Source organism: Microtus ochrogaster, chromosome 6 (assembly GCF_000317375.1).
Source record: "Microtus ochrogaster isolate Prairie Vole_2 chromosome 6, MicOch1.0, whole genome shotgun sequence".
In the NCBI taxonomy this organism is placed as follows: Eukaryota; Metazoa; Chordata; class Mammalia; order Rodentia; family Cricetidae; genus Microtus; species Microtus ochrogaster.
The window spans coordinates 47,501,051-47,520,369 of NC_022013.1; positions in this window are offsets into that span (position 1 = coordinate 47,501,051).

Genomic DNA, 19,319 nt, shown 5'->3' on the forward strand with positions numbered 1-19,319 from the left:
GGTGCTCATCGAACAACAAGAAAGGTGGATAGTGGAAAAAGGACCACACAGAGATGTTTGTATTGAGGAATTGAGAAGTTCAAGTTCAGCATTGTGGGTATTTGTTATATTACCATATATTGAAGTAGAATAAGGTAGAAAAGACCAATCACTAGATATTTATTTATTCGGTCATTTATTTAAAACACTCCTTGTACTGCCAATTTGACAAGCATGGCTTCACTTGCTGCCTGGAACAGAATGACTGAGAAATAGTTGAAGCAATGAACCACTGTCTTTAAGAACCTGTTGGCAACCATACGTGCTTCTGTAAAATCTGGCTTGCCTACACATCCCATCTTGCAGTCTTGAGTATAGAATGAGAATACAAACCGGACCTGGGATCAAAGCCTTCAGGACTATCCTGGCTTTTGTTCAGCAGTGACTTCTTTCTTCCACTTATTCCAGAAAGATTCCTGCAGCTGTATAAAGACCCGAATAAAATGCAGCCTGGTGTTTCAGGGCTGTAGTAGGTAAGCAACAATTGATTCACTTTGCTTTATCTTATTTTATTGAACCAGGGTCTTTCTGTGTCGCTCAGGATGAGTTCAGACTTGCAACTATGTAACAATGTTCTTCCTCCACCTCCTAAATTCTGGAGTACCTGGCTTGCCCTACCTCTCCTGGCTCAAAGATTTTAATTTTTCCAGGGTTTCAGGACTAAATTATCGAAACTAGAATTAAAAAGTACAAACTCAGTTGAAAAAGTATACACACACACACACACACACACACACACACACACACACACACACACACACACACATTAGCAGTCAGAAGAATTAAATATTCCCGGAATTCCTGGCTGGGTGCTGATCCCTGGATACATCATTGCTGTTCCCTGAGGACTAAATCACTGTTGTAGGGATATTATGACAGAAAAGCTCTTCCACAGACTAGAAGGAACCTAGACATTGCTGAAAGGTAGTCATACTTTTCAAAAACAATGACAAGAATCTTGAGACACAAAAGCCTCATCAGTGGATTCCAGGGTGTAGAATTTACCCTGCAGGCCTGGTGTACCTTTTAGTTCGTGTCCTCTTAGATCTGGAGACTTAATAATTTACACTCAACCCAAGGCAGCTACAGACACAGAAACCTGGGAGTTAATATTTACCTAGTTCTTAGAAGTGTGTCTGGCAAATAGCAAGTATGTATAAGTGTTTGTTAAATAAATAGATGTCTTTGAAAATTATGACTGCCTTTTCAACAAACTGTTATTTGATTTTTTAAAAAATTCTGCAGCTTATTTGCCATGAAAAAAAATCACCAAAGTCAAGTAGGACAATTTCCAGCTGGCACTCACTGGAGTGGGCCACCAAGGGCTTGTCAGGCCAGCACTGCCAAGTCTAGAGTTTATCAGTGATGAGGCTGGACCTCATGTAGGAACCCTGGCTGACTGAGACTCTTGCAGCACTTAGATGAAATTATGTTCTTTCTGAAGTCTTGCATCAGTGAACTGTGACTTTGATTTCTTTTTGTCTGATAGCTGGTTTTGTTTTCTCTCTTTTAAATTTTATTAAGTTTTTTCCTTGACAATTTTATACACAAATATAATACATTTTACTTATTCTCACTCCTCAGTTCTCTCTCCTACCTCTGTCAAATCGGCCTCCTGTCTTAGTCTCTATCCCATATTTATGGATTTTATTTTGTTTTGTGACTCGCTTACTTCAATCTGAGTCATTTGTGTGACCATGAGTTTGGAGATATCCAATGGAGCCTGGTGATCTCACCAATGGGCTTTCATCTGAAGGCAGCAAACACCCCACCCTAGAATCCATCCATAGTCAGTAGTTTAGCAGAGAGAGAGACAAAACCCCATGATTCCTCCCAATCCATGACTGATGGTAGAGAGGCCTAATCTCATGTAGGGCCAGGACAAGCAGCTGATTCCTGTGATCATGGTTGTGCTGGCTGTGCTAAGTCCACAGGACAACCTGTCACAGCTCTTTAGCTATGTTCTGGCTCTTCCACCCTGTCTGTCTCCTCTTGCTATGTCTCCTGAGCCTTAGAGTAGTAGGTGATATAAATGTCCTGTTCAGGCCTAAGGACCAACCATCACTTGCTCTCGACACCTTGACCAGCTACCATTCTCTACATTTATGTCACTCATTACAAAGAGAGGCCTCACTGGTTAAGGCTGAGTGTGACCTTAACAAGTGACCTTGTCTATGGTATGAACATAAACATTTGCACGAAATTTGCCACCATTTCAATTGAGTTCATCAACAGTAGCCTAGTCCCACACTGGCCTTAAGACATCCTCAGCCACGTATTTTCGACCCAGTTCATGGCACCCTACATTGGTTTTTGCTTAGGAACCATGGCCTTTAGGAACACTGCTATCCAACTGTTCCATGAATTGCCTTCTAATTCTTTTAAAATTATTTTTTTAACATAAATGTTTTCAATTTACTCCAAAAATAATCCGTTTCATTATGAATTGTTCATTCACCGTTTGCTCCAGTTAACCCTATTCTATTCCTTCTCTTCCTCGCCCTCACCCTCTCCCCCAGCCCTGCGTTAATCTTTCTACCCCTACTGTTCTCCCTCCACTTCCATATGACCCATGTTCTCACATCTTCTCTACTCTAGGGCGCCATACACACCACAGCCTCTTTCCAGTGTCCTGGCTCCTACAGGTATTTTCAACTGAACACAAATATACATCATAGTTTTCTTTTTAAAAAAAATACCAATGCAAATTCCCACTTCCTCCCCTCCTTCCAGTCCCCTCCCTCTACCTCCACAGACCCCCACCCCCACCCTTCCAACCCTTGCACCCCACCCTGAGGAAAGTCCAAGGCCCTCTCTACTACATCTAAGTTGAGCAAGGTTTACATCCAAAGAGAATAGGATCCCATGAAGCTGGTATATGCAGTAGAGACACATCCCAGTGTCACTATCAGTGGCCCCTCAGTCAGCCCCAGCTGTCAACCCCCTTCAGAGGGGTTTGATTGTCCCCGTGCTCGTTCACTCCCAGTCCAGTTGGAGTTGGTGAGCTCCCATTAGCTCAGGAAAACTGTCTCAGTGGATGAACCCCTCATGGTCTTGACTTCCTTGCTCATACTCTCACTCCTTCCACTCTTCAACTGGATCTTGGGAACTCAGTCCAGTGCTCCGATGAAGGTTCTATGGTGATATTTAGGATAATCATAAGTATGACTACAGGGTAAGGTCAGTTCAGAACCCTCTCTACTGCTTAGGGTCTTAGCTGGGGTAATCCCTGTGGGTTCTTGGGCATTTTTCTAGAGCCAGGTTTCTTGCTAACTCCATAATGGCTCCCTCAATCAAGATCTCTCTTTCCTTGCTCTCATATCTCTTCTTTCATCTCGACTATCCCGTTCCCTCAAGTTCTCTTCAACCCCCCCTACCTCCTTTCTTCTACCACTTGCCCCCCTACCTCCCAAATTTTTGTCTGATTCTAATTTCGAGGTGGGTCTATATGTGTTTTTCTTTGGGTTCACCTTATTACTTAGTTTCTCTAGGATCCTGAACTATAGGCTCATTGCCCTTTCTTTATGACTAGTATCCACTTATGAGTGAGTACATACCATATTCATTTTGGGGGGTCTGGGTTACCCCACTCAGGATAATGTTTTCTAATTCTGTTGATTTGCATGCAATATTCAAGATGTCATTATTTTTTACTGCTGAGTAGTACTCTAATGTGTAGATGTGCCACACTTTCTTTATTCATTCTTCAGTTGCGGGGCATCTAGGTTGTTTCCAGGTTCTGGCTATTACAAATAATGCTGCTATGAACATAGTTGAACAAATGCTCTTGTAGTATTGTTGACCATCTTTTGGGTATATTCCCAAGAGTGGAATTGTTGGATCTTGAGGTAGGTTGATTCCCAGTTTTCTGAGAAACCACCACACTGATTTCCAAAGTGGTTGCACAAGTTTGCATTCCCACCAGCAATGGATGAGTGTTCCCCTTGCTCCGCAACCTTTCCAGCATAAGCTATCATTGGTGTTTTTGATCTTAGCCATTCTGACAGGTGTCAGATGGTATCTTAAAGATGTTGTTTTGATTTGCATTTCCCTGATAGCTAAGGAAGAAGAACATGTCCTTAAGTATCTTTTAGCCATTTGAAATTCTTCTGTTGCTAATTCTCTGTTTAGTTCAGTACACCACTTTTTAACTGAGTTATTTAGAATTTTAATGTCTAATTTCTTGAGTTCTTTATATATTTTGGAGATCAGTCCTTTTTCTGATGTGGGGTTGGTGAAGATTTTTTCCCATTCAGTAGGCTGCCTTTTTGTCTTATTGACTGTGTCCTTTGCTTTACAGAAGCACCTCAGTTTCAGGAGATCATGTTTATTTATTGATGCTCTTATTGTCTGTGCCACGGGGGTTATATTTAGGAAGTGGTCTCCTGTGCCCATGCATTGAAGGTTACTTCCCACTTTCTTCTCTATCAGATTCAGTGTGGTCGGATTTATATTGAGGTCTTTAATCCATTTGGACTTGAGTTTTGTGCATGGCAACAGATGGGGATCCATTTTCATTCTTCTACAGGTTGATATCCAGTTATGCCAGCACCAACAAACACACATCTTTTAAGCTGTGATCCACATATGAAAGAGAACATGCAACATTAGTATCGCTGGGCCCGGCTTACCTCATTCATACTCGGTGCAATAGTTTTCAGCCATTTACATGCAAATTTCATTTTCTTGATGGCAGAATGAAATTATATTGTGTACATATAACACATTTTCATCATCCATTCATTGTTGGTGAATGTCTCAGCTCTTCCCTTGTGTTATGGAGACCCTGCAGCTTTGATTCATCAGGCCCAGGTCATTCACATGTTCCAGCAGTCCATAGATGGGGTTGATGTCAGGGTGAATCAACTGATGGGTCCTAGGCCTGGGTGGTAGCTAGGTTGGTCAGCCTGCCCGTTTCGCCTCATCCACACCACCAGGGCAAGCTCTCGGCATTGTCACAGCTAGCTCGCCCACTGCAGCAGGCAGCAAGGTGCACAAATAGTTCTCCTGCTCTCTTGCCCTTGAGGTCAGCTCAGCCACACCCATACCCCCAGGACCAGCTTGGATGTTTTGCCCAGGCAAGGTGCAGGGCCTGCTCCTCCAAGTGTTGTAGTTGGTGAGGGGCAGGGTCTTTTCTCTCTTACCCTGGAGGCTAGCTCTTCCACCTGCTGCAGGTGACAAGTAGTACAGGGGGAGGGGATCTTTCCCTCACCCATGCCATGACACGAATGACAAGGTTTGGTCAGTTTTCCTATTCTCATGCCCTCAGGACTGGCTCACCTGCACCCCCTCCAACAGGGTCGGTTGTATTCCGCTGCAGGGATAAGACATGAGACTTGCTCTCCCATGTGCCGCAGCCAGTAAGGAACAGAGTCACGTCCCCCATTCTTATGAACTCAGGACCGGATTTCCCACCTTCCACAGGTGGTGAGGGGCAGGGGATGAGGGAGATGAGGGAGAGCATCTCTCCATTACCTGCTCCATCATATAAAAGATGAGGCGTGGGACTAGATCTTGCAATCAGGTTTGCGGGGCCAGATCACCTGCTTTATTGCACTGCCCAGGCAAAGTGCAAGGCCTGCTCTCCCAAGTGCCATAGTTGGTGAGGGGCATGTTTGGCTCTGTCACTCTCATACCCCTGGGACTAGCTTTCCTCTGTGCAGTAGATGGCAACCAGCAAGGGTTGTATCAGTGAACTGTGACTTTTGATTTCTTTTTGTCTGATAGCTGCTTTTGTTTTCTCTCTTTTAAATTTTATTAAGTTTTTTCCTTTATAATTTCATACACAAATATGATACATTTTATTTATTCTCATTTTTCTCTCCTATCTCTATTAAACCAGCTTCCTATCTAAGTCTTTATTCCATATTCATGGATTTTGTTTTGTTTTGTGACTCGCTTACTTCAATCTGAGTCATTTGTGTGACCATGAGTTTGGAGCTATCCAATGGAGCCTAGTGATCTCATCAATGGGCTTTCATCTGAAGACAGCAAACGCCCCACCCCAGAATCCATCCATAGTCAGTAGTTCAGCAGAGAGAGAGACGGTGTGACAGACAGACAGAAACTGGGGCGAACTCTCCCATTCTCACACCTTCAGAGCTGGCTCACCCCCACTCCCACCAATGGGGCCAGCTCTCCTGTGCTGCCCAGGTGAGGTAAAGGACCAGTTCGTCTTCCTAATGCTGCTGCCAGTGAAGGGCAGGATCAACTCTATGCATTTCTGTCCTCATTGTTACCAGTGGTAACGGGAACCGCAGACGTCAACAGGCCACCATGGCTGACTGTGTCAGGTCCATGGACCCAGACAAGACCCATGGCAACAGTCCAGGCCCAGACATCACTGTGGCCCTTGGGTATCAAGCAGGCTACCCAGGTTGGCCAGTCACTAGCTTCAGCCCTTCAGATGTGCCTTTCTCCTCAGCACATGAACCTTTCTGCCCACCCCCACTTCTTTCTCTCTCTCTCCCATTACTCCACCATCTACCGGCTCACCATAATGGTACCTGATCACTCAGCACCACAGGTGCCAAGAAGCTAGTGCTTTGATGTGAGTATCCTGAGGTGGAGCTATAGCTGTCCTCCATAACCCTGGACCTCATGGTGCCAGGCTGTCTTTGAAATTCTTGTGGACAATGAAAAGATGGATCCCATTTTTTTTAATCTGGTTAATTAACTTGTATATTTTAATTGGGATATTGAAACCTAACTAATATCGAGAGTTACTATTGCAATTGTTACATTGATTTTGGGGTATTTGTATTTGTTTTCTTGGTTATTTGCAAAATAGCTGTCTTTGCATTATTGATTTAATTTCCTGTGCTTCTCAAGCACACTTACCATTCACCTTGGCATGAAATATTCCCACAAGTATTCTCGGTAGGGCTGCCTTGGTTCTGAATACCTCAAGCTTGATATCTGTTGCTGTTGCTGCTGCTGCTGTTACTGCTGCTGTCTTGCTGCTGCTGTTACTGCTGCTGTCTTGCTGCTGCTGTTACTGCTGCTGTCTTGCTGCTGCTGTTGCTGTGGAGTTTTTTCCCTTCTCCTTCAATTGTGACAGACAGTATTCAGGGGTGGCATCTGTGGTTGAGAATTTGAACTGTGTTGTTTCAAGCTTTTCTGAATTTTGAAGTTCCCAGTGAGAAATCAGTTGTTACTCTGAGGGGCTTGCATTTTTGTGCACACCTGGACCCTTCAGTCTCATGGTATTCAATGCCTCCATTTTGTGTAGCTTTAACTGAAATGATACGGTGGATCTCTTTTCTGGTCCTGTCCGGTGTTCTGTGCACCTAAATGGAGACTTCCTCCCTTAAGTTTAGGAAAATTTCTTCTGCTGTTTTATTGAGCATATTTTTTTATGCCTGTGGCCTGAAATTCATCTCCTTCTATGCCCGTAAGTGGTGGATTTAGTCTTTTCTTGGGATCTCAAAGTTCCTGTGAGTTCCACTCATCTGCACCTTTGAAAACTTGCCCTTTTCCTTGGTTGATTGACCTAGTCCTTCTCCTCTAGCTTCAAGCCCTGATTGGCTGCTCCAGGATCCCTGCTGCTGGGGAAGCTTCCCACTGAGTTTCCTCCTGGACCTCCTGAGCCATTCATTCCCAGCCTGATTGCAGTGTGAGCTCCCTTTGGTCTGTCTATCTCTTTACTAAATGAAAGTTTTATATCCTGGTGGGCTGAGTGGTTTAGAAAAGCATGGGAGAGGGGCTGGATCTCTTAGTCTGTCAGTGGGTTGGGATCCTGTAATTATCCTAGGGCCAACGACTGTTTTGGAGCACAGATATTCAGTTATTTTAGACAATGAAAAATAAAATGAACTAGGCAAAGATATTCTGTAAGAAGGTAGCACAGTTCTTTTCAATCTTTGTCCCACGTCTTCCCCAATGTCTAGCAGAAACACAATTCAGGGCAGAACGGATCCCAGTTGGTCCAAGACAATTAAGAAAAGCCATCCTTTCAGGTGATTGAATTGGGATGATTCATCCCAATAGAAAATAGGATTTTCTTTTTTTAATCAAAAAGCTGTGAAGAAGCTGTGTATTTTCTCCCCCTGATACAAATGCAGGAGCAAACATTTTGATTTCTCCCAGGTGAATGCCTCACACAGAAAGCTACTGGGAGACGAGCTAACACACAAAGTAGGCAGAACAGAGGGAACAACAAAGCCACAGATCCAGGGCCCCAGTTGCCTGGCAAGGGATGCTCCACCTCTGGGTTTTCAGGCAACTAACCACACATATAATTTTTTTGTTTTGTTTTGTTTTTTAATTACAATTACATAATTTTCCTCTTTCCTTTTCTTCTCCAAATCCTCCCATATACCCTCATTGCTCTCTCTCCAATTCCTGGCCTCTTTTTCCATTAATTGTTGTGATAAATATTGTATATTGTAGTATATATGTGTATTATATACATATTGTATATCATACTATATTTGTGTATATTATATATAATGCTGTATATATTACAGTATGTGGTATTTATACCTTCTGGAATAATAAATATCATATAGAATATGTAATATTAAATATATATATATATATATATAACCTGCTCTGTCTATATAATGTTACTTGTATGTATATATTTTCAGGCTTATCATTTAGTGTTTATATTGTGTATATGTGTCTTAATGTATGTTTGTATGCATATGTGTTCAAAGGTGCAAGCATTTGTATGCACCTCTGTTAGGAGCCGTGCAGCCCAATCTCAGATTTGCATGTGACTACCTGTCCAAAAAGTTTCTGTGGGGCAAGGCATCTGTGGAAACAGACTCTCACTTGGCAAGGACCAGAACCACATGGCACAGTGTAGAAATTTATAAAATTCAGGCACCTTCCAGGCTCTTTTCTCTCTCTCACTGTATTGGTGATTCTTTGGGCAGTTTTTACTTTTCCTTTGTCAGTCACACACCTTCACATGAAAACAAGAGGTTGGTGTGGTATGACTTTCTCAATCACTCTCTGCCTCATAGTTTAAACAAACCTACAGTTCAAGACTAACTGGCCAGTAAGCACGGGAATTCTACTGTTTCAGCCTCCTCAGAGCTGAGATTATCAGCAACACACCGTCATGTTCTCCTTTTTCATGAGGTTGGGAATCCAAGCTCGGATTCTTGGCTTGTGCAGCAGGCACTTTAGCAACTGAGCTGCCTCCCACCCTCTAATGTCTTAAAGAATCATTAGAAATGAAAGCATTTTTGTCATTCATATTATGACACTGAAAATGTAGAATTTTCTGTGCTGTGGGAAAAAGGAGTTGTGCTTTTCCATCCTTAAGCAGGAAATCTTTAGTCCTGTTTAGCTAAATTAATCACCAGTAAATACTGGACAATAGAAAGCACATGCCATGAAGAAAGTTATTGCCCATATCTCTGGTGGCTTTTTCATGACTTCACTGACATGTGTTTAGCCTTCCAACATGGAGAAAAAAAGTGTTCCTCATACCTGCTGCCCTTCTGAAAGGAAACACAGATTCCTGCCTACCAGAAGGCAAGGTCTCATTGAGCTTGCATGCTGCTTCAATCTGCACTGTGTAAATGCTCACAGAAATAAATGCCGTATTAGTCATCTTGTGCCGTATAACATATTAACTCAGCATTTCCTATGTAATGACTTGCTGAACCCATGGGTCGACTGGGGCAGCTGTGGTACAGAACATAGCTCTACCTCTGGACTTCTAGATCCGCAGGCCTACAAGCTAAAGTTCACACAGAGATGTCAAGGCTATAGAAGAGAGCACACCAAGGCACAGGGACATTCAAAGTATCACATGTTGGCTTTTTATCAGCTAAGTCCAAAATCAAAGGGTAGAACTTCAAAGTTATTGACAAAGAGAACAAAAGAGGGAGGGCAGTTATGATAGAAGGGGCAAGAAGTAGGAGCTGGAGGGTGGGCTGATGGGTTAAAAAATACCCTTCGGTAGCCTCAGTACAAGCATTGCAATCATCAGCCTGCAATAGATATCATTAGCAGCACTGGGCACACACAAGGTCAGCTTTATCAACAATCAATCCTGAAAGAGAAATTGGCCCTGCTGTTTACCTCTGAATGGTTCGCTATGGACAGACTCTGGGAAAGGGGGAGCCATTGTCTTCGTTGTGTCCCCACTACTGATACCATCAGGCTCCAATAGACAGTCTTAACCCATTGACCCTGGTCCATCTCCATGGGTAACAAAACCAAATGAATAGACATGGATGCAAGAAAGATGTGTGTGCATGGGGGAGCTGGACAGGGGAGGTAGAAAAGGAGAAAGTGAAAGTGGCCCTTTGCATGCATATGAAAACTTGTCTTAGAATGAAATTAATTGAAAAAGAATCAAATCTCCCAAAACAAACAAATAAAGCATCTTAATACATGTACAATGAGACTCTTATATTTTCAAGTATGTATGTGATTATTTGGCAAAATATTTTTCTAACTGTATCTTACCAAAAATGTTCTGTTGAATTTCATCTTTTGAGGTTTCTATTATGATGGCATTTTTATTTAAAATATAATAAAGGATAAATTGTACTTTCTTAAAGCAAAAATTGGTGACAATAATTCAACCCACAGAGCAAAGAACATTAAGCTTATTAGCTTCCTATATTAAAGTCAATGGAACAGAGAAGAGGTGCTTTTGAGAAAAAGCTAGCACCAGGACGTGAGGTCCCGGGGAGCCTAGACAGCCCTGAGCCACGAGAAGAGAATGGTGCTAGTGTTGCAAGGAACTGACCTCCCACACCACACTAATCACATGATGTCCTGAGGAGCTGGGAAGCGCAGAGCCACATATAAACCCTGATAGTTTAGGTAGCCAGAGATGGGAATTGGTGCTATAGCATTCTTAGTAGGTCTTAAATGAAACACGTCTCATTCAGGCAAGCTAGCCTAGGTGATACTGCTGTCAGTGAGCATGCATCCATGCTGTGGAATGGAAGACAAGGCGTTAGCACAGGTTCGTCTGAACAGAAACCTTTTCCATACCCAGGGGAAAGCCTTCTTGTCTTGAATCTTGAACAACATATCCTGAGTAAATTTTCAGATTTTGTCCAGGCCACTGAAACAAAATTAAATTTTTTTTTTGCCCATATCGTCACATGGCATCCATCCCCTTACTTTTTTAAAAGATGTATTTATTTATTCTATGTATAGATGAGTGCTCTACCTGCATACACCTTTACCTCAGAAGATAGCATCGGAAGCCACTGTAGATGGTTATCAGCCACCATGTGGTTGCTGGGAATTGAGCTCAGGGCCTCTGGAAGAGCAGCCAGTGCTCTCAAACTTTGAGCCATCTATCCAATCTTCCCCCTTCTCCCGCTTCTTCACTAGAGCTCAGACCACAAAGGTTTATGAGAACTTGATGATTTGAACAAGAAATGACCAGACCACAAGCAGCTCTGGTGGGGTAAGAAAGCTGGGATGTCAAGCATACATACATATAAAAGTCATGGAGATTAGTAAAACCATACCAGACAATGTGGAAGCTGTTCAGATAACAGGGGCTTGCCTGAAGTCCTTGGTATTGCAACAGTACGCACTAAAGATAACTATTGTCCCATAATCAATGAAAAGACATAGCAGTAGTACCCACAGAAAGAGTCAATGATCTTATGCCAGCCTTCCCACGATGACTAGCAAAGTGGAATAAAGTTAAATCCAACAGTAATAATTAGCCTGGGGAAAGTTTGACTCTAGACGTAACAAGGGCCAGTGCCTACTACCTCATCAGCTCTTAGGATTCCTCAGGTCACCGTGATGAACCCATACAAGCTCTGGCAAATGGAGATGGCAATGCCTTTCCTTCAACCTTACCAAGACAACTAGCAGTCATGTAGGCTGAACTGGGGGCATGGTGTTGAGGGTGGCAAAAGTTCACAATTAGTCTCTGTAGTCATGGGAGCTATCATCTTCTAAGGCTTCCCTGCACTAGAGGATAAAAACCTCTCTTGGAAACTCAGTGGCATCCCTTCCCGCCTCCATTTTATGCTTTTTCCAGATTCATTTAGGACATACCATTCACAAGAGGAGATTTGTCCAGTGTTTCGAAGTATGCAACCACCTGTTTCTTTGTGGTGTTCTATAAAACAGTGGAGTACATCAAGGTAGTCTGGATACCAACCAAGTGCTGTTCTTGAACAATGAAACAAAGAAAAGGTGTGGTTTTTTTCCAGAAACAACCTCCCAGGAAAGGAAACCTGTTCCATGAGGGGAATGACCAGTTTGGCCAGCACAATGTCCTCACTCTCAGAAACAGGAAGCTGTGAGCTGACCAGCCTACACATCTAGGCTAGGGTGAGAACCACAGAGGTCAATGGGAGTGGTGGCTGCTTCGCTGCCTCCTTCGTCTTCCAAGACAAGGTCTCCCTGTTTCACACAGCTTAGCCTTGAACTCTTGAGTTCCATGGTGCTGAGATTATAGGTATACCTCTTCAACCTGCTAAACTTCTTTTCAATTCTTTGGGCAAGTCTTTGCTATTCAGTAGGAAGAATACAACCTTGCAATTTATTTCTCATACCTCTAGATTGCTAATATAAATTTTCTCATAATATAACCAGGAATAACAGTTTTTAAAAATTCTCACTTTTCTGTTATCTGCAGTTTATAAACTCTGTATAGAGCACAGATGATCTCATGTTCTCTAGAAGTTCCACAAATATTCTAAAAGGATTTAAGAAATGGCTGGGCTGCTTCAAGCTCTATCACTACAGGATTCCCTTGGAAATAGATGGAAGATATAAAACCAGGAAGTCAGGAAGACACCCTGTTCCAGCAGACCCTGTTCCTCAATTAAACTCAAGAGACAGTCACAGACAAGTCATCCACGCCAAGAAATGGCCTTTGCTATCTGAATAACTTACTTGATTTTTCTGTGTGCTGGCATTATGACTAAAGCAATATTTGAGCATTTCTGCAACATGATAATAAATTTGGATCATTGGCTTAATTTAGATTCCCATTTAAATAGAAAGCTTATAGCAAATGGTTTGAATAGCCAGATGGAACTAATTATTATTTAATGAATCAGTTTAAAAAAGAGTCGTTTTAAAACACAAATCTGCGGTGACATTTCAAAATACTCGTGAAATCATTGTACGGCATCAAGCTACTTAATGTTGCAAGTCATAATTTAGGTTCCTGAAATACAATTTAAGATCTCTCGAGTGAAGGTTTGTCCAAAAGAGAACAGATGCACAGCATTGCCATTCAGGTGAATTTAATCGAAATTCAGAACAAAGGGGCCATTTGGGAGGGGGGGTTGTTTTGTTTTGTTTTTTAAATTGAAAAACCTGAATTTTGAATCACATTGCTTTGCAACTTAAGTTAAATCTATCTAGAGCTAGCCACTCTGGATGTGTCCAGCATTTAAATCCATCCCAAAAGATTCACAATGGGAACTCTGTGTGTCTATGGCCTCGCATGCAGGAATACATAACTTGTCATTTAATGGAGAATGCCATTGAAGTGAATAGGGAAATCAGCAGTGCTACTGAACACTCCCTAACAACCCTCGCGGGCCTTGCCAGGACGAATTATCCAATCAAAGTAGCAGAGCGTTTGGATGACTGGAGTCCCAGCAAAGCGGATTACTACAGGCATCCTCTCCAGGGTAGTGGTCAAATCTCCCTCTGTGGGAACCAAGAACGTTGCCCTAGGAAAACTTTGAATAGCTCAGCTTGATTCAAGAGTCCCCCTTCCACAGTCCTGGTGACCAGAAAAAAAAAGATGGGGTTCTTTGAGAAGATGGCAACTATAACAGACTATATGTGTGGGGCTGCCGAGCGGGACAGAAAGATTCACTAGGAGCAGCCAGAGTCCAGGAGGACCTGGTCGCGTGGATCAGTTCCTTGCCGATTAAAGCAGGAAAGCCGAGCAAATGAGTTCCTCTCCCCAGCTTAATGAAGTCTGGTGAGTATTTCATGGCTAAATGCCCACACCTGCCAATGCACTCAGTATGAGCTTTCCTATTCCAGCCGCTCTGATGGAATAGCTAATTTATGCTTCCTCTTTCTCCCCAAACTCAGTGTTCCAAGAACACTTCACTGATATACCGTAATTATACATATTTATGGGGCGCAGCATGATAATTTGATAGATATTTACAATTAAAATAATTAGCCTTTAACTCCCTAACTGTTTATCATTTCTTTGTGCTGGCAACTTTCAAACTCCTCCAGTTGTTTAGAGAATGTGAAATAAATCACTGTAAACCACAGTCATTTCACTTAGGTACATTTCAAAGATGTACAGTAAGTCTCCTTGTTCCACGTGTAACACAATGATTAACGCTTATTGAGTACCCGCTAAGTATCTAGCACTGATTAAAGTCTTTACTACTCCCTTATCCAGTACACACAGTGACCTAGAAAACAAGCTCCATAGTTGTCCCCATCTCACAGAGAGATAACCATATGAGAAAGGTTAAATAACTGGCTCAGACAGATAGCTAGGATTTAAACACGGTTATCCAGTACTAAAATAGATGTTTTTATCAATGAACAAATGCTACAGATTATTCTGCAAAAGTCCAGTTGAAGACCAAGGGAAAAGGGAAGTAAATATGGTTTTTCTTTTTCCCCTTTTCCAGGTATTTCTACCTTATCCATACCCATCAATTTATCATCACATACACAGACACACACACGCACGCGCGTGCGCGCACACACACACACACACACACACACACACACACACACACCCCTGTCTGCATCATCATCACCACCACCATCGCCGTCACTCTTTTAGGAATAAAGAAAGAATTACCTACATGGTCTCCAAAAGCAAATTGCTAATAAGCAGAGACCACCAATTAGCTCAAAACTAAACACTACAGAGGGTAGTGAGGGTTAACCAGTTTCCGTTCCTATTTAATTATGACCCATTTCAGCTGATGTTTCTGAAGCAGGAGGGCGAAGGGTGGGCTAGATAATTGCTCTAAAATATACTGCCTGGGGCATCAGTATTACATCAGGGAGAATTTGTTCATGGAAAATTAGAAAAAGTAATTGCCTATCCTAAATATTTCAGACGGTTTCACAGAGAAAGCTCAACAAAGTAGAATGTAGGTGTGCTCACCATGGAGGAGCCCTGAAAGTTTCGAGGCTTTTGTAGGTTTCCATAAGGACTTTCCAGTTTTGGACAGGAAGTGCTGAAAGCAAACGAGAATCCAGGGAGACACAGCTAATGGTTCTGTGTTCCTCCCAACAATACAATTCCTGCTGCTCTGCCATCTCTTTGTTATCACTTATTTTCCCTCTAAATTTAATGATTTAAGTTCTGTTGCCCACTGAACGTGGCTGTGTGCTTCATCTCTAGTGTTGGGAGACTGTGGTGATACCCAACGATGTCCTTTAAGATTGCTCAATCTAATCTGAATAGTGATGGAACACTTCCCTTGTGCATTCCGATATGGCTGGGGTGGCCTGCATACAGCTCACTCATCCATCCACAGGGAAGGTCCTGTGTAAAGCTTCCATTACCCGCATGCTTTCTTTCAGGTTTTACCCCATTCTTCACATGGTCTGGGGGAGGTCCCCATGTTTAAGTAGCTATTTTCTCATCATTACCCTATATGTGGAAGTCAGTTTTGCCACCTCTTTGGTCCTGCTGCAACATGCCCCACTTTCCCTGCCCTCCAGTCTGGTCTCTTGTGCAGATGAGGTTTCTGGAAATACTGTTGGCCCATGTCAATTGTTTTGAGTTTGTCATCTGCTCTTGTAGCAAACACATCAGAAGTATTCAAGTACAGAGCCCATGCAGCACAGTCCTAGAACCACATGTGCCCAACAGCTGGACCACCTTCAAGGCCCCTTCGGCAACAACATCTACTATTTCCATCATACTAAGGCACCAATGCAGTGATAAGGAAGAGATAGCACACAACACAAAACTGATGAGTTCAGGTAAAGACTAGATAATGATCAGACTTTCCAGAACAGTCCTCCATGAAGGGGTAAATACATTCAGGTTTTAGACCCTCTCCAGCTCCATAACACTGCTCCCAGCGAGGAAAAGATGGTGTAGTCCTGCATTCCGGTGTGCCCAGTCAAACCCACGACTCCCTTCCATCTAAAGGTAAAGTAAAGCCTGATGTGAAAGGCCTGGGGTTCTGAGTGGAACTCTGAGGTAAAGTATCCATCACTGTGGCCATGCCTTTGCCGACCGTTTTCCCTTCAGATTGTAGGGGTAGGAGATTCTGAGTTGCTTTTGTGGAAGTTCACAGGAACACATACACCCCAGATGATGTGCTTCCTCAAGGCACACCCCATCCATACCCCTACCCAAAAGCAACCCTCATGCTGGCTCCCCTCAGCTGTTCCTTAGAGAACACTTTCTGTGTCAGGTCGCTAACCATATGCCTTGATATCCTTACCACTTTATAGTGTACATTTGGGGAAAAAATAAAAGTGCTAACCCAGCTTGATGAGGCCTGTATGTTTTTGTTTTACCACAAAACATTGCTTTTTTCCCCCCTAGAATTTAAAAATGATCCTGAAGGTCTTACAGCTATTGAAGACATTCGCTCACCATACTGAGAACTTCAGAAGACTTTCTAAGAAGGTTCTCAAAATGTTTTCCTGAAGATGACATCAGCTGACAACGTTTACTGTCTGGCAAGACTACTATCTTGAGATCCTAGCACTTGCATGAAAGTGTAACCCATGACTTGGGTCACTTTTGTTTGTCCCTTCCCTGGCTCAATGCAGGTTATTCAGGCCTCATAATGCTTTGATTCAGAAAGAGCTTCACACAGTTTATAATACACAGTAGAATACAAGGGAGAAAAAGAATTAAAAGCTAAGTGAAACAAGAAAGAAGGAAGAAACGGTCTAATTAGAAAGCAGGAATGAACCCTCCAACACGGTGGCCCCAGTGTGACCCACAGTGTAGCTCCCAACCTGTGGGAAAGGGAAACCAGGTCATACGCACGGTGCTCAAAAGAAAGGGAGGAAGTCAGCTGCTGAGGAACAATGATGTCACTTTCAGCGGGTATGTTTTCTCACTAGTACAGGCAGGGTCAGGCAAGGTTTTCACATCAAATGGTTTCCATCAATTCTGTCCCAGGGACAGGAAGCATGAGACCCCGATTGGTGCCACACATTGAGTCGGCCCACCAGATGCCTGCCAGATACCCGTGCAATGCAGCGGTATACCTCACAGTTCTCAACACGTAGGCTTCTTCGAATTAATAATCCTGCTTTTAGTAAAACGCAGTGTCAAGTCCAATCATAACAGTGAGCTCCTGCAACTCCAGCACTGGGCGCAGAGAAAGGAGGACAACAGTTGTGACAGCAAACACATGAACTCTTAAAGCCAATAGTCCTTACAGCCAGCTGGAGACAGTATGGGGGAATACTCCCAACTCATGCAGCCCTAAGTCTTGTCGTTCTTGGCTTTTGTGTTTTGTTTTGTTTTGTTTTGTGTTTTGTTTTGTTTTTCGAGACAGGGTTTCTCTGTAGCTTTGGAGCCTATCCTGGAACTAGCTCTTGTGGACCAAGCTGGCCTCAAACTCACAGAGATCCGCCTGCCTCTGCATCCCAAGTGCTGGGATTAAAGGAGTGCGCCACCACCGCCCAGCTCCGTTCTTGGCTTTTTAAGCCCAAACCCATATCCAGGGTTGGAGCACTACAGTTAACAAGAAGAGTTAGCCAGAAGACCTACAAAAGTCTAAAAGCAAGGTTAGTACATTTAGGGATTTTCCCAGTTGAGTCCTGTTGACTTAGCCTGTGTTATTCCCATTTTGGCGGGTGGCCTAGGTCTCTTTTGCTGGTTGGGAAGGCATTGCTGTCTATGTGCTGGGTTCCAAGGCTGGAATGGGCTTCCATCATGGCATCAGTTGTGCTAAGATGATGAGAAGAAGAAAGCCTGAGTTCCCTGGCTTCTCCTACTGTGGCACCTTACTTGTTGGCCCCTTCACCACTGGCTCACCTGGGGTTGAGTCCTCTGACTGTTCCTGATTGGTGCAGAAAACTACCTCATTTGCATTGTAGGATGAGGGTTTCCCATTCCTCTCCCATCTGAAGTGATGATGACCCTTCCCTGTGGTATGTTATATGGCCCTGGAGGACCTTCCGTGGTCTCCCTGCCTTGTTAAAATCTGCCTCTGAATGCTGTGCTTTGTGTCACTTCTCGGCTTTGGCAACGGAAATGAGAGACAGTTCCAGTGTGCATTCACTCGCTCTGTACCACCGCATCGTGGAAACCACAAAGACAGAATGACAAAGCAGATCACTACACGACCATTTCCATCCTTACAATACAGATTCTCCTAATCTGTTAGCAGATATTCCTCTCCTTAGGCTTTCCCTACAGAATGCTATAATTCTGGTCATGTATGCATTTGCCCATTTTCTTCTGCTATTCCCCAAAACTGTGTATTTTATAAAGAAGGGAGCTTTTTTTTTTCTCTCCAATTTGGAAGCTGAAAGTCAGAATCCTCTGGCCCATTATATTTGGCCTCTGAGGGTCTTTTGCTCCCTCTGGCTATATTGCAGCATGAAAAAAAAATGGGGAAATGCCACATGCTGATGATGCCAAGGCGTGGGAAGCAGTCTTTCAAGAATGAAAACTCGTTCCTTAAGAAAAGCACGGATTCCCCTTACAGACATAAGACCTCCTCCTAGCTCTTATTTCTCACTGTTCCCATCTCTCAGAACTGTCACATTGGAGTGTTGAGGCACAGGTACGTCTGGGGTGAATTCCAACCCCAGCCAAGTCTCGGGGCCGGGGGTCTAATACATTGCTGAGTATTTGTCTGCAGTCAGTCGGTGCTTTTTTTTGCTAAAATTTTGTGTGGACCCCTCTTCCGTTATAATTTCCAATCAACTCCCGTCAGGATATAAGGGAATCTACTGATTTTGAAAAATTCATTGTTGGGGAATATTATGTTACCGCCTGTGATTTTTGTTTATGCTGCATTTGTTTAACTCTGTGAAGCTGTGATTCTTTTTCTGTCTAAAACACCTGGTGGTCCCAATAAGGAGCTAAATGGCCAATAGTGAAGCAGGAGCGAGGATAGGAAGAGCTGGCAGACAGTATAAATAGAAGGAGAAATGAGGAAGAGGAGGAGCAATGAGAGAACAAGGGGAGGAGGCCATCAGGAATCAGCCTCCCAGCCACACAACCACCCAGCCACCCAACCACTGATGTGGAAGTGTCATATATGAATCTGTTGATTTCATTGGTTAAGCAATAAAGAAACTGCTTTGGCCCTGATAGGTTAAAACATAGGTGGGAGGAGTAAACAGAACAGAATGCTGGGAGAAAGAAGCTGAGTCAGTGAGTCGCCATGATT